Here is a 13643-nt window from a genome sequence, read left to right as displayed (position 1 = left end):
TGACATTTAGACGGAGACTGGGCGAAAGAGTCGGCGGCTGTGTCTCTCTCACGCAGCTCTTTTGTAAAGGGAACCGTGTATTCCTGTTCTAACAGTAGGGAGTGGGCAGCGTGATGCGTGGGTAAAGAACGTTCGTCTAACCTCTCCTCCCGCTCTCTGATCACAACGTCGATAGTGGGAACTCTCACTCTTGTTCACTCTTTCCACTTTCCTGTTATCCCTCTATGGCCTTTTTTTCCTCTTTTACATTTCCTCACAGTAAGCGTCTTTACGGTCTTTCACGCTAGCTCAGGGCAGAAAATTGTACAAAAAAAAATGAGACTTTGATGGCGCGTTGTAATGTGACAGCATCTGTTGCATCTTTCCGTCTGATACTTTATCCTGGATCTGTGTCAAATCTCTACTCTTATGTCCGTGTTGACAACTTGATTAAAGGGCCGTGTTCATGAAGTGTGACTGATATTTAGCAGTTGGTGTTACTGTGACCTAGATACGGTGTCCTTTCTTAGGTGGCAAGTGAGCGGGGATGTTGCTGACAGTATTTTATGGTCATGGAAAGTGATAGGCCTTGAACATGTGAGCACCGGTGAGACCGTTCATGTATGTGTTTGCCGCTTTTTGACCAGCTTGACTTGTCTCTGTAAATTACAGTGAAAAGTGTCTTATCGGTTCAGGAAACACAGCAACTTATGGATGTTTGTGGACATAAAACCTGGGTGAAAATCAGTTGAAACAGAGTATTGATGAAAATTGGTAACAGATGCAGAGTGTTTTTTACAGAATATCTATACTGTATTTTTACATCAGTTTATATGTTTAATTGTGGTACCTGATGCCCGAAACATCTGCTCTTCTGTTACCTGTGAACACGCACCGTGTTTGCTCGTGTATCTGCCCGTATCTTTTCACGTAATGTCACTATGTGCACTCTGGGGCGCAGTGTTCAAGGTTCAAGGTTATCTTTATTGTCCCACTAGGGGAAATTTGTTTTGCAGCCAGGGTTCACATAAAAAACAGAATATAAAAAGACAACAACAACAACAGATGAACACAATAAAACACAGAGCTAGAGCGGGGAAGTGGAAATTCAGACCAAGTGCAGATGTGCAAATGTGCAAGGAATGCAGCCAGAGTGCTATTTGCCATGAAGCATATCAAAAGCACAAGGGATGAAGGAGACATGGAATCTTTTAGTCCTCCAAACTGGTGCCCTGAAATGACGTCCTGAGGGCAAAAGCTTAAACTCCCTCTGGTAGTCCAAAATAGCATTAGCCCTCCCAATGACCTGCCTGTTACAAATGACCAAAAGCTTGGCCTGACTCCTCCCTGAAATGTTACTGTCCATTTCAACCAGACTTACAAATCTATTCTTTAACAAAATAGTAATACAAAAAGTTAAAACAGATTCAATGAAGCTTCTTTAAAAAAACAATCATCATCTCAGAAGAAACGTTAAAGTTCAGAGTTCATTTGAGTTCATTCTTTGCTGGACCTTTTTAGACGTAGCATCGACATGGGATTCGAGAAACAGTTTGTTATCAAGAACAATATGTAATTGGCAATGGGCTTGGTGGTGACTTTCTGATAACGTCTTTCATTTTTGACACATTTAGGCAGAGAAAAGACTCATCGCACCAAGCCGTAAAGTCATCCACCACCCATGACCCTGTCTCAGCAACCTTGAGGGGAACCGGTGGATAGATAGAGCTGGTTGAAGAGAGAGAGAGCAGCGATGACTCTCAACACAATGTGACCTATCAGTTAAAAAGTCCATAATCCAACCAATCAGGTTAGGATCAAGTTTAAAATGACAGATGAGCCTCTCTGCAAGCAGGAATGGCTGGATGGTATTGAATGCTTAGGAGAAATCAATAAATAAGAGTCTGGGTTGAGACTTGGGGCTCTCCAAATGCTGGTACAGAAAGTTTGACAGTGTAACAACAGCATCCTCCACACCGCTACCAGGCCTATACACAAATAGTAATGGAACTAGTCATTCCTTGACCTGCATTAAAACCTCATTCATGATAAGCTTCTTAAATGACCTCATAACTAAAGAAGTCAAAGCTACTGGATTGAACACTTTAGGGGTTTTACTTTTGGCTACTGGGACAACAATGGAGTGTTTCCAAAGCTTGGGGACCTTCTGCAGCTTAACAGATTGTGTAAAAATATACCGAAAGATGCTACAAAGCTGGTCTGCACACATTTTTAGTACCTGGCCACAGATGTTGTCAGGTCCTGAGCTCTTAGTATGCATGAAGAAGTTTGCCACTCCCTTCACATCAATATCAAATGCTAGAGAAGCTGTGGTCTTTTCTCTCATCTCTTTCATCTGTGCAGTAAAATCATCAAATCTTAGATGAAAAACCATTTCATTCATCAGCCAGGTGTTTATCTGAATTAAAACCATCCACCTGTTGCCCTTATCCTGAGATCCTGTCATAGTTTTCCTTCCATTCAAGGCTCCCTTTAAGTTGTTACTGCTGAGCTCTGCCTCAGTCTTGTCCTTGTACCTCAGTTTAGCCTCTTTTATTACAGCCTTCACCTCCTTCTTTGGTTCCCTCTCTGTTTTGACATCACCTTCACTGAAAGCATTTTTCTTTTTACACATCAGATTCTTAATATCTTTGGAAATCCATTGTTTGTTGTTAAAATCTGAACTTCTTTGGTAGAAATGACAGTCTTTGCAAAAGGAGATGTAGCTACACAAATTACCAGTAAGTTCCGACCAGTCTGTGCAATCGAAACCCCCCCTGGAGGGCAGGAGAACTCTCTTCAGTCCAGACCCTGACCTGCCTTATCAAAAGTCATGCTTCGACATGTTGGGCAAGTGACATATTGATTAAAAACTATTCAAAGATCTCTTGAGAATGCAATGAGTAAAATCATCTAATGTAATATTCGGAGCATCAGGGGAGATGGATTGCAACTTCCGTGTCACTTTAAAATTGGTGTCGGCAGCAGATTTGGCGTCAGCCTTGGGGTGAATGTAAACAACAGAAAGGAATAATTAGGGGGAACTCCCTCGGGAGGTAAAACAGCCTAACTGACACAGACAAAAGCTCTATGTCAGGAAGGCACAGCTGCTCATGTACGGTTAACATTATTGCATCATCTGCCGTTGATGAACAAGCGTCGCCCCCCCTCCCCTCCCCTCCACTCCCCGCCAGTGATTTCTGTGTCACCTCACTGTCCCGCTCCAGCCGGAGACGAGCCCCAAAGCTGCTAATATCTAAAGTCAAGTCCGTGTCCAAGACCGTGAGCCAAGTTTCAGTGAATGCCATAAGACAAGCATCCCTTTAATCGCGTAGGTGGTTGACATTTCCTTGTAGCTCGTCAGTCTTGTTCCTCAAGGATTGAACGTTTGCCAGGATTATAGAAGGCAGAGGAATGCGATTATTTAGCCGTTGCTTCCTGATGGGTTGATGCACGCCGCCTTTCTCTCCTCGTTTCCTGACATGATGAGACTTTCCAAAGTTATTATTGTTCCCAATAAATATTTCCTGGTTAGGGTTTTGATCCAACAAAGAGTGCATGAGGTCATCCACAGCCTGGCAGTTCATTGTAATCCAAGGAGAAACTCATGCATGTACTTGATTGTTTGGGAATGCTGGTAACTTCGGGCAAAGTTCACAGTAATCATCAAAAGTAGAAGGTAAAAAATGTCTGAGCAAACTCAGAAAACAACCTAAAGGACAAAAAAGGAGACCGGATCACTTAAAAACAAATGACACGAGAAAACACCGGCTGCTGGTCGCCGCCAGAGCAGCGCCCCACTTCATGTGTGTCGCATTCATTAAACCCAAACGTACAGGAAAACTAAGAGGACACCGAAAAAAAAGAGAAAACCATCGCAAAGCTCCCGAAAATTAACGTTGATGTGAAAATTTATTAAAAGCCAAAAAGCACTCAGAGAGCGTAGACCTCTGCCAAGGCTGCAGTGCCCTCCAAAGTCGTTATTTTAAATGCACCTAAAACTAATGTAATTACTTGTTCCTTGGCCCGCGGCCTCACTTCATTCAAATCTATTAACGAGCTATAGAGATGTCCTGCTAACAAACAGGAACAAATGGGACCACAAACATTACGTCAATTGGGAAAGTAAATGTCTTTGGATTTAATACCATGTTGGGTTTTACAGGGCTCAACCCAAAAAACCTTGGTCGTTATAGTACTATAATTCAAAACAAGAAAGTATTACCAATAAAGAATTACCAAATTTGTTATATTTTAAGTATTATAAAAACACAGCCTATTCTATTTCATTTTAGAGGTTGAAGGTGCTTCAGTAGAGTGTGAAGGTGCCGCACTATTGTTCTATTGTTGTTCCTTTCCTGTTTGATTCACAGGACAGCAGAGACACTTTGACATGTAGTTGAGATTTTGGAGGTGTTGTATGTCAGCATCTCTGCAAACCTCCAGGAGCTACTTTTACCCCCGAAGCTTCCTGTCTGCTTCCCAACACACAAGACAGTTTCATCAATCTTCACAGTGTTTCAGCTGTAACTCCCTCATGAGGACTGAGCGCCTTGCATTATTATTTCTTTGTGATATAAAAGCTCCTAAGATGTAGCTCCTGTTCATATAGAAGAGCATGTAGACTTATATAAATAGAATAAAGTGAAGAGGCAGTTTGAGACACAATGAATGTGAATTCACATATATGGCGGTGCCTGAACCCGCTTCCCCAGTCTTCTACTATTTCACCATTACTGTATAATACAGTTGAAGAGAAAATTATTTAATTTGTACGACTGCTACTGCTGCATTCAGGGTCGAGTAAAAGCACAATTTAGGGATGAAAGATTTGAATAATTGTGATTTTTCTGGCTAATATAGCAGTTTGAATTGTTATTATTTTATGTAAATTAAAAGCCTCATATTTGTAGTTTGCATACCTGCAGTATGAAACAGGAAACACTTATATCAAGCAAAAATAATGTAGTTGCAACCAGTCAGTCAATGAAAAGTAAACTTCTTAGTAAACTCGGCTAGTTGAGAATTGACCAGTTTAGCCCACATTTATTTAAACATTGCAATAGAAAAATATGAATAATACTTAGAAATATACAAGACCAGTTCTCTTTTTTTCTTTGGTCAATTCATGGAGTTAACATTAATTAGCGTAAATTTAATTAAATTTGCTGGTGAAATCAGTCAATTTTCTATGTTATGATTTAAATTGCAGCTCTCGTTTTGGACATTTTCATTCTTTCAAGTTGTTATTTGATTATTTTAAAAAAAAAAAGCTTAATCGTTCATAATTAGCCCAAGTGGAAAACAGAAAGAGCAATCGTTCTTTGAGATCACCGGCTTTGAAAGAGTTAAGGAATTCTGCCCTGGCTGAGAGAAGAGAGCGAGAAGGAGGATGAGGGAGAGTTACTGCTGCCAGAGAGCGAGAGAGAGAGGAGCAGGAGGAGGAGGAGGAGGAGGAGGGAGGTGAGGAGAGTGAGAGCGAGAGAGAGAGTTGCCTGTCTGCCTGTGTGTGTGTGTGTGTGTGTATATATGTGTGTGCGTGTGTGTGTGTGTGTACATGCGCGCCTCAGTGAGTGTATGCGTACTGACACCTGGCGCTCGCCCTCCCTCGCTGCTCACATTGTGGAGAGAGCTCTCTGCCTGTCTGGGCCATTCTTTTACCTCTATCTCTCTCCCTCTTTTTTCCCTTCTATTCCCTCCCTCTATCTTTTGTCCTCTTCTCTCTGCCTCTTTTTTTTTTTTTTTTTTTTTCTCCCTGCATTGTTTTTTTTTCTTCTCCTCTCCTCTCCTCTCCTCTCCGTGCTCCTACAATCTCATCCTTTTGTTTAGGATCTCACTCACTATGATGCAGGATTTTTATTGCCTGGGCTGACGAGGCACTCGACTGACAAAGGTGAGCTCGGCTGAATCGGGGTGTGTGAGGACGGATGGATGGATGGATGGATGGATGGATGGATGGATGGATGGATGGATGGATTGACGGGACAGGTTGATGTCTGGCTTCAGTTTTGAATGTAGGGAGTGGTGGAAAGATACTCTATTCATCAAGATTCAGCTGTTAATTGTTTCTCAGGAGTCGTTTCACAGAGCAAGTCTGAGCAGCTCTCTCGGTTTCAAACAAGCATCCGTGCGCTCTGCGAAGGCGTGTCAGTGTGTACTCTGAAAGGTGAAGGGTTCAAGTATGTGATTTAAGAGCAACGTTTCAGCGTCTCTGTTTTTTTTTTGTTTTTTGTTTTTTTTGACTGGTGTCAGCAGCATGTGTCAAACTCACGCCCCCCCCTCCGACTGATTTGTTTGCTCCTGTTGTGGCGGCCGCGCTGGGTGTCACCTTGACCCAGGTAGCGGGGGACTTTCACAGCAATCAGTGTCTTGGCCGGCATCATGCCACACCTTAACCATGGATACTGTGCTGTGTGTGTGTTAGTAGAGATAGATGCTGAAAATAAATCTAAAGTGAGAGAACTGGAGAGGCTGACAGATGCCTGTTAGAAGAGGAAAAAAACGTGTGAGAGACAGGAAGGAAAGATCAAGTGTGTCTAAACGGTGATGCACTGTCTTCCTCATCTGTCTGTCTTTATGTCTTCAAGTTTATTAATAACACAGTATTCCTGCTTGCTGTTGCTGTTTCCTTAAAATGATGTCAACTCTCTCTGTTTTCACCTCTCCATTTTTTTATTTTTTTAAAATTTTTTTACCCCCACTCCATCTTCCTTTCTATCTGCCCATCCCTTAAAAATCTCTGAACTCCGTCTCAGGCATTCCTCCTCATGTCTTTGCTCTCGTCTCACCTCCTCGTTAATGAGGCTGAACCTCAGTCAAATTACGTCTGTTAGCACATAGTATCAAAAACCGTCAGCTGGCACCAAATGCTTCAGCATATTCTTACTCTTGTTTACATACCATACTCTTAGATCATATATTTCCTTATTTAAATTCTAATTTTGTTAAAGGAGACATTATTTCTAGCGGTTCTAATAACATTCACCGAGGTAGTTTCCGAGATTTCAAAAACGTGGCGGCATTTTTAAAAAGAAGTCAAAGGTGGCAAAAGGTCATGAGCGATCAGACGGGTTGATCTGATTCACGTGTAAAAGTGAAAATGAGCGCACCTTTAAATGACGCTTTGTTACGCAGGAAAACAGATACACGTAAACCGACGGATGCTGGAGTTGAATTTTAACTGTTCGCCTTCGTTCTATCTTCCAAATTTAGTGTGTCTCCTGGTTATAAATAAAAAAGTGTCTGATTGTTTGAGTGCTTTTATGTTTTTTTTGCCTTTTTGGACTTCTGTTTGGTAATATCGCTAAACAGACACATCTCATCTCGTTATCAGCTAGGTGATGGTTTTAATGATGATGGTGAGGTATAATAGGGAACTTAAAAAAGCTGCTGGAAACCCTCCATAGATATGATTTTAATTACATGCTATGTTTAGTTAGTTACTGTTCTGTTATTGTGGTTTGGATAGTGTTCAAGTCTGGTGTTTTCGAATAACCTGTGTTTATAATAACCTGTGTATAAGTAAGGTATTGAAAAAGTGCTGTTTCGGTATTGAAAACCCTATTAGTGTTTTCTACTGAAATATTTCCCAAGATGCCAAGGCCGCTCGCTAGTCATCTACCTCCTCTGTCACTCTCGTTCCTTTTTTCTCTCCCCCTCACTCTGTCATTGCTTCACATACTGTGTAACTCTCTCCTTCTTCCTCGCACACACACACACACTCTCTCTCTCTCTCTTACTCTCTCTGCCACCCACTCAGATATTTCTGGAGAACAAAAGGAGAGAGAGAGAGAGAGAAGAGAGGGAGATAAAACAGTAGAGCTGGGGGAAGGCTTAATGTACCAGCCCCTGCGTAGGCTAATGAGTCTTCACCACTCCAAAAAACCCCCTTCTCTTCCTCCCCTTCTCCTTCTTTTCTTTTTTTTTTTTTTTCTCAGGTCCTACCGTCTCCCATTTATCCACATAATCTCAGAATCAAACTTGTCCACCTTACTCCTTTTCAGGTTCTCCCATTAAAGTCGTTTCCCTCTTCATCTTTGTCTTCTCCATTCATCACAGCTGCTTCTGTTCCTCCTCCTTCATCTCTTTTCATCAATCCATACTCTCTCTGTCATCACAGCTTCTTTTTTACATCTGTTCCTCCTTTCCTTCTTCTTTTTTTTTTTTTTTTTTATACCTTCTGGAGCGGTTATTTTCATACTCCCCCTCATCTTCCTTTTTTTTTTGTCAAGTCCCACTCATCCCGCCCGTTCATCATCCGTTTATGCTCATTATTACAGGTGCTTACCTTTTGCCATCCCTCATAAATTTTGTAATAATTTGTTCTTTTTTTTTTTTTTTTTTTAATTCCCCCAAAGATCTTCATCCATTCCAGCCTGTTTCTCTCCACCATTATTTATTTATTTTTTTTCATTTATCAGTCTTTTCTCCTCCTAGCATAAAACAGTCTTGACACATTTATCCTCCATAAACAAAACAGCCTGCTGGATGGCGCATTTGGCTGTGAGATATATGAAATAACATGGTGGTGGCCCATTTAAATATTTGATGCCATGCAGGACTTATCAACCCCCCCCCTCACCCCTCCAACACACACACACACACACACTCTGCAGTGGCATCCTGTTGTTTTTGCCAGTCGGGAAACTGGGCTTTCATTGTGCCTCTTGATGTGGACGGGCTCATTATTGCTGCCCTCAACACTGTGCGCCTCTGAATAGCAGGAAGTGCCCTTGCTAGCTGAGCATACCGAGGGATATTGTGTTGCTTCGCACCGCATGATAAAGCACAGCAAAGCACAACGTTGCATAAGCGAACGGCGGCGTCGGTTCACTTCACCAGAGCTGTAATTGGGGAGGACCACAACAGTAAGGCGTGGAGCAAACCCACGCCGGCTGTGTGTGTCCACACGCAAGACTGTCTGCGTTTGACGGCAGATATCATCACGCTGTCTCTGGATTCAAAACTACAGTCTGTACTTGTCTGTCTGACTGTCTGGTGCCCCGCTCCTCCTCCTCCTCCTCCTCCTCCTCCTCCTCCTCTACAGTCTGTGGCAGCCATGTTTGCCACTCTCAATAGCTGCTGACACTTGCTGGAAGGACGGAAGGACAGAATTTATCAGGCCTCCGGATGTATTTATGTGGTTTGACAGATCTGGTGATTTTTTTTTCCACACATGTGCAAGCGCGCACTGAGTTTACAGACACACAAGTGCACCCCTACTAGTGCTGAAACGATTGAATGCATCAGTTGATTGACATAAAATGAATCGCATACAATTTTCATGATAGGTTAATCAATCATTCATCAGTTCCAACTTCTCAGATGTGAGGAATTTCTGCTTTGATCACTAAAAATTTGAATATCTTTGGGTTTTTTGTTCAGATGAAGCAAACAATTTGAAGATGTTACCGAGGTCTCTGGGAAGTTGTGGTGAGCATCTTTCACATGCTTTTCCACATTTAACGTAGACCTAACAATTAATTGATTATAGAAAAATGTATTTTTTTTGTATAAACGTACTTTCCAGCTCCTGTACATCTGCAACCAGACAGACAATGAGATAGAGGAGGGACATTGCTTCCTTTTTTCACCATCTACTTGTTGAAGATTTTCCCCATTATGTCAAATAACGCCAGACTCTATATCGTTTTATTGTTGCTTTTAGCTTACATGTATCTGTTGTTAAGCAGCCAGAAAGATTGCGACCATGAGCTGTTTGACTCCGAAAGCCAGACTAACTCGCTGTTATCACATCCCTCCACTCGATAGAGTCACCGTAGATAACAGCAGAAACAGAACAGACTCGTTATCGGGGATTATTAACAAATTCAATCTGCTAGTTTAGTGCAAAGTAGTTCAGCGACAAACAACGAGACCTGCACCCAAACATTAGGTGCCTGTCTGAAGGCAACACATGAAAAATTGATGCAAAACTAGCACGCTGTATTTGTCAAAAGCAATACTCGTCACTCTCTCTTTCACACACACAAACACACACACACACACACACACACACACTGACCTATATCCTGGAGTATGTGACATTGTTTTTCTTCATCCATATTAGAGATCTTTGTACTCTGCAAAACACTTTTTTTTTAATGAACCTCTGTATTAAAAGTGCTTTTCTGTATAAATTCAACTTTTTACAGCAGTTTGTTTCTAAAAAAATTGAGCAAATCTTCTGTATTGATGCATATATATTATCTAAAATATAACATCTTAGTAGTTTAGTTTGATAGAACAGCATCTCGCAGCTGCAGTTCAGGTTAGGACACTTTTTTTAAATATAGTCCGCATAGCCACACATAGGTTGTAGCTGTCACGTTAATGATAAGATATCCAGCCACATATAGTACAGTAGCCTACTTTCTCCTCGCCGTGTATAACCGGCTGTTGGTGTCTGCTGTGGCACTGCCGGTTCTACAATCCCCCAGTCTGTTTTATATTTAATGTGCATTTCATTATTCAGGCCTGCTTGTTTGCAGTTGTACGCCCATCTCCATTGCAATTGAGATGGTGCGTGCGTGTGTGTGTGTGTGTATATGTAGAGTTTTTTTTTTCCTCCTCCCCTATCGTCACAATGACACTGAGAACCGAGTGAATTATTACATCGCTGTGGGCAAGCAAAGGATAAGAATAACAGAGCGCCACGGAAGAGGGCGCAGCAGCAAGGACGTCTTCCTCTCCTCCACCTCACCTCACCGTCCTCCGCGCTTCGTCTGTTACTACGGCCGCAGTCGACGGCCACCTCCCTTTTCTGTCTCTCTCCGTCTCTCCTCTTTCTCCTCCTTTTTCATTGTTGAGTTGAAAAGCTTTGCAGATTGGAACGAGGAGGAAAACAACAACAAAAAAAAAAAAAATGACACCCGGCTCTCGTACCGCCGCTGGCCTTTTTCTATCCGACATCAAACACGCTCTTTATGGCCGTGGTGTTTTTGTGCTCATGGCTATTTTGGAGACACTGTAAGTCGGGCCTTTTTATCTGTTGTTTGTTTGGCATTTAGCTGGTGCTCCACAAGGAGAGGGGCACTCTATATAGCTGTGGCCCAAATGAAAGGTTAGCAATCATTAAATCATTATATAAATAGATAATCTAGTGATTGCATTCTGTTATTCGGAGTAGCTTCTACTCCATAAATGAGATTTTTTCGTGTTTTATAGTTTGTTGTTGTTCTTTTTAGCCTCTTTTCTGTTGAAGTCTTTGTGGTGCTAGCATACAGTACCCCTCAATTAGACAGACTTCTATCAAAACATGACCCATTTCAGAGTATATTTACAGCAACACAGTCATCCTTGAATTACAAACTACTTCACAATTTTGAGACACCCCGTTTTCATTTGAGATATGGCTTTCTATTCACTCCAACCATCCAGTATCTCTCTTTTTTTTTTTTTTCTTTGTGGAAAGCAGTGGTAAACAGGAAGGACCATTGCAGCTGGCGCAACCATTTCTAAAAATCCTTGAACATCATTCTTCTTCTAAGAATTAGTTCATCCTCAGTGGAGCTGGTAAAGACGAGATTAGGGTGTGGTGCAAACTTCTCCTTGCACATTTCTGGTTTTGTTGTGTGAAACTTACAAATCCCCGCTAGTGCAGAGAACCCCCAAAGCAAGAGGAATAAGGTATCCCTCTCTAAGCTGCTGTATGGCAATAACTCAGGCTGTCATTCACTGAGGCGTTTATTTGAAAGGCAGTAAATATCTCCCAACATAATGAACAAGCACCGACTTTCAGCAGGAGATCTCTCCCTTAACCTCCCCGCGTGAATGTTCAGGATCCCGACCTTTTCTCATCAAACACTCCTCACCGGTGCGGAGAGAGAGAGAGAGAGGCATCTGCAGCCGTAGCAGGAGTCACACACACACACACACACACACACACACACACACACACACACACACACACACACACACACACACACACACCTCCTCCCACCGTAGACAGCCAGAGGTCAAAGGGAACGGAGGTGATGTGTAGATTAGCTGACATGAGGCAACAGAGTAATCAGAAAGCAGGTTTCCTTGACAGCGGGCGCAGTAAGGTGGTGTTCAGCATGCTGTCCACATGTCAAATAAAAAAAAATGTTCTCTTCTCTCTACTTCTTCATTTACTCGGCGTGAATTAACGAACTGGTTGATTAATCAGGAGACAAACAACCGACGATTGGTTAAGCTACCACCCCGCTAGTTACTGTTGCCAGCGATAACGTTGGCAGATTTACCTCTAAAAATGTTCACTCAAGTTTGAAACAATCGCTCCTCGATTCCAGACAGAAGTAGGAAAAAAGTCTGTTTCTCGTTCCTAGTTTGGCAGCTGTCAGTTTTGGCGGCTGAAACGACAGCTGTGTGTTTATCAGCTGTGCATGTGTCTCATCCAGGAGGCTACCAGGGCACGCCATCCGGCCCTAAATATGCACTTCATAGCTACATACATAATATTGTGCTACAGTAAAAGGCTGAGACAGAGACTAAAGCTGCATGTCTCATGGAAAAAGTCAGTGTCCTCCAAGTAAAACACATGGAAATAAAGAAACAGCATTATTCTTGTACTGTAATGTAGAGCTAGTCAGTCCTGCTATTAGCTACTTAGCTTACATACTTGTTCATAGTTTCAAATCCCATATTTACACTTTTAACATTACATGAGGAAAGACTTTGAGGATGAGGACTAACCGATGTATTTAGCAAATGTAACAGTATCTCAAGTAATGTTGGCAACGATGTTGGAGTTCCCCCAAATACAATAAAACAATATAGAGCCGGACAGAGCTGCTAGCGTTAGCCTACACTCTGATCCATGATCATCTTCACACTGCTAGAACAGAGCTTTTTTTCATGCAACATGTAATCCCACAAATGAATGTAGTTAATGACGTGCTTTAAGGCTTTGGAAGTAACTCTTGGTTACTACTGTAGGTAGTATGCTAGACATGCTAACGTTTGCAGCTCACAATAGAGCAGACAGACACTTTAGTGCTTGTGTTTTTGGGGGTTGGAAAGGCTAAGACATTTTTTTTTTTACCACCCTCTGCACTCTGAGTATGCACGCTGCTTCAACATGTGGAGAAATCCAAAGCTTGACAGGCCTGTCTTTCCTAGTTACGGTTGCTAAGCTATGATTGGACAAATGTTTTTCAGGGAAGGGGTGAACTGGTAACAGATTAATTGTTAAAGTCATTCATCAAGAAAAAAAATGTCAAACATTAGCTGGTTTCTGCTTCTCAAATGTGAAGATTTGATACTTTTCTCTGTTTTATATCAATGTAAATTTAATTTCTTTGGGTTTCTGACTGTTTATCGGACAAAACAAGCAAGTTAAAGACATCACCGTGGGCTCTGGGAAATTGTAATTGGCTTTTTTCTTTTTTTTTTCAGTTTTCTCACACTTTAAAGACCAAATGTTTAATTAAAAAATGAATTTACAGACTAATTGAAAATGAGAATAATCCTTTGCAGGACTTAATTTTTCAAGTGAGGTTTAAATTGAAAAGGAAACAGGGGGAGATTGTCATTTTCTCAGCATTAGGGAAGGAGAGACCACATACGAGGAGGAATAAGGTGGCAGGTGGTACAGGTGGGATCTCTGCCTTTTTTTTTTTTTTTTTTCAAGATTGTCGAGGATTAAAAGTGGATAGAAACAAAAAAAAAAACAGGGCTCC

The 13643-nt window shown here is 41.7% G+C and overlaps 1 protein-coding gene across 7 annotated transcripts in view; it reads left to right on the top strand.

Moving 5' to 3' along the window:
• The window catches only part of tanc2b (tetratricopeptide repeat, ankyrin repeat and coiled-coil containing 2b), a 144603-nt gene that overhangs the window by 48755 nt on the left and 82205 nt on the right, over positions 1-13643 (top strand). Inside the window, exon 1 of one of the 7 annotated variants that reach the window (XM_044337046.1) lies at positions 5793-5872. The exons of the other annotated variants lie outside the window; for them this stretch is intronic. The gene's annotated coding sequence lies outside the window, so the exon portion shown is untranslated. Of the gene's footprint in view, positions 1-5792; positions 5873-13643 lie in introns of those variants that run through there. 7 annotated transcript variants of the gene reach the window in all.

Source organism: Thunnus albacares, chromosome 20, assembly GCF_914725855.1.
Source record: "Thunnus albacares chromosome 20, fThuAlb1.1, whole genome shotgun sequence".
NCBI lineage: Eukaryota > Metazoa > Chordata > Actinopteri > Scombriformes > Scombridae > Thunnus > Thunnus albacares.
This window is presented reverse-complemented; position numbering and strand designations above follow the sequence as displayed.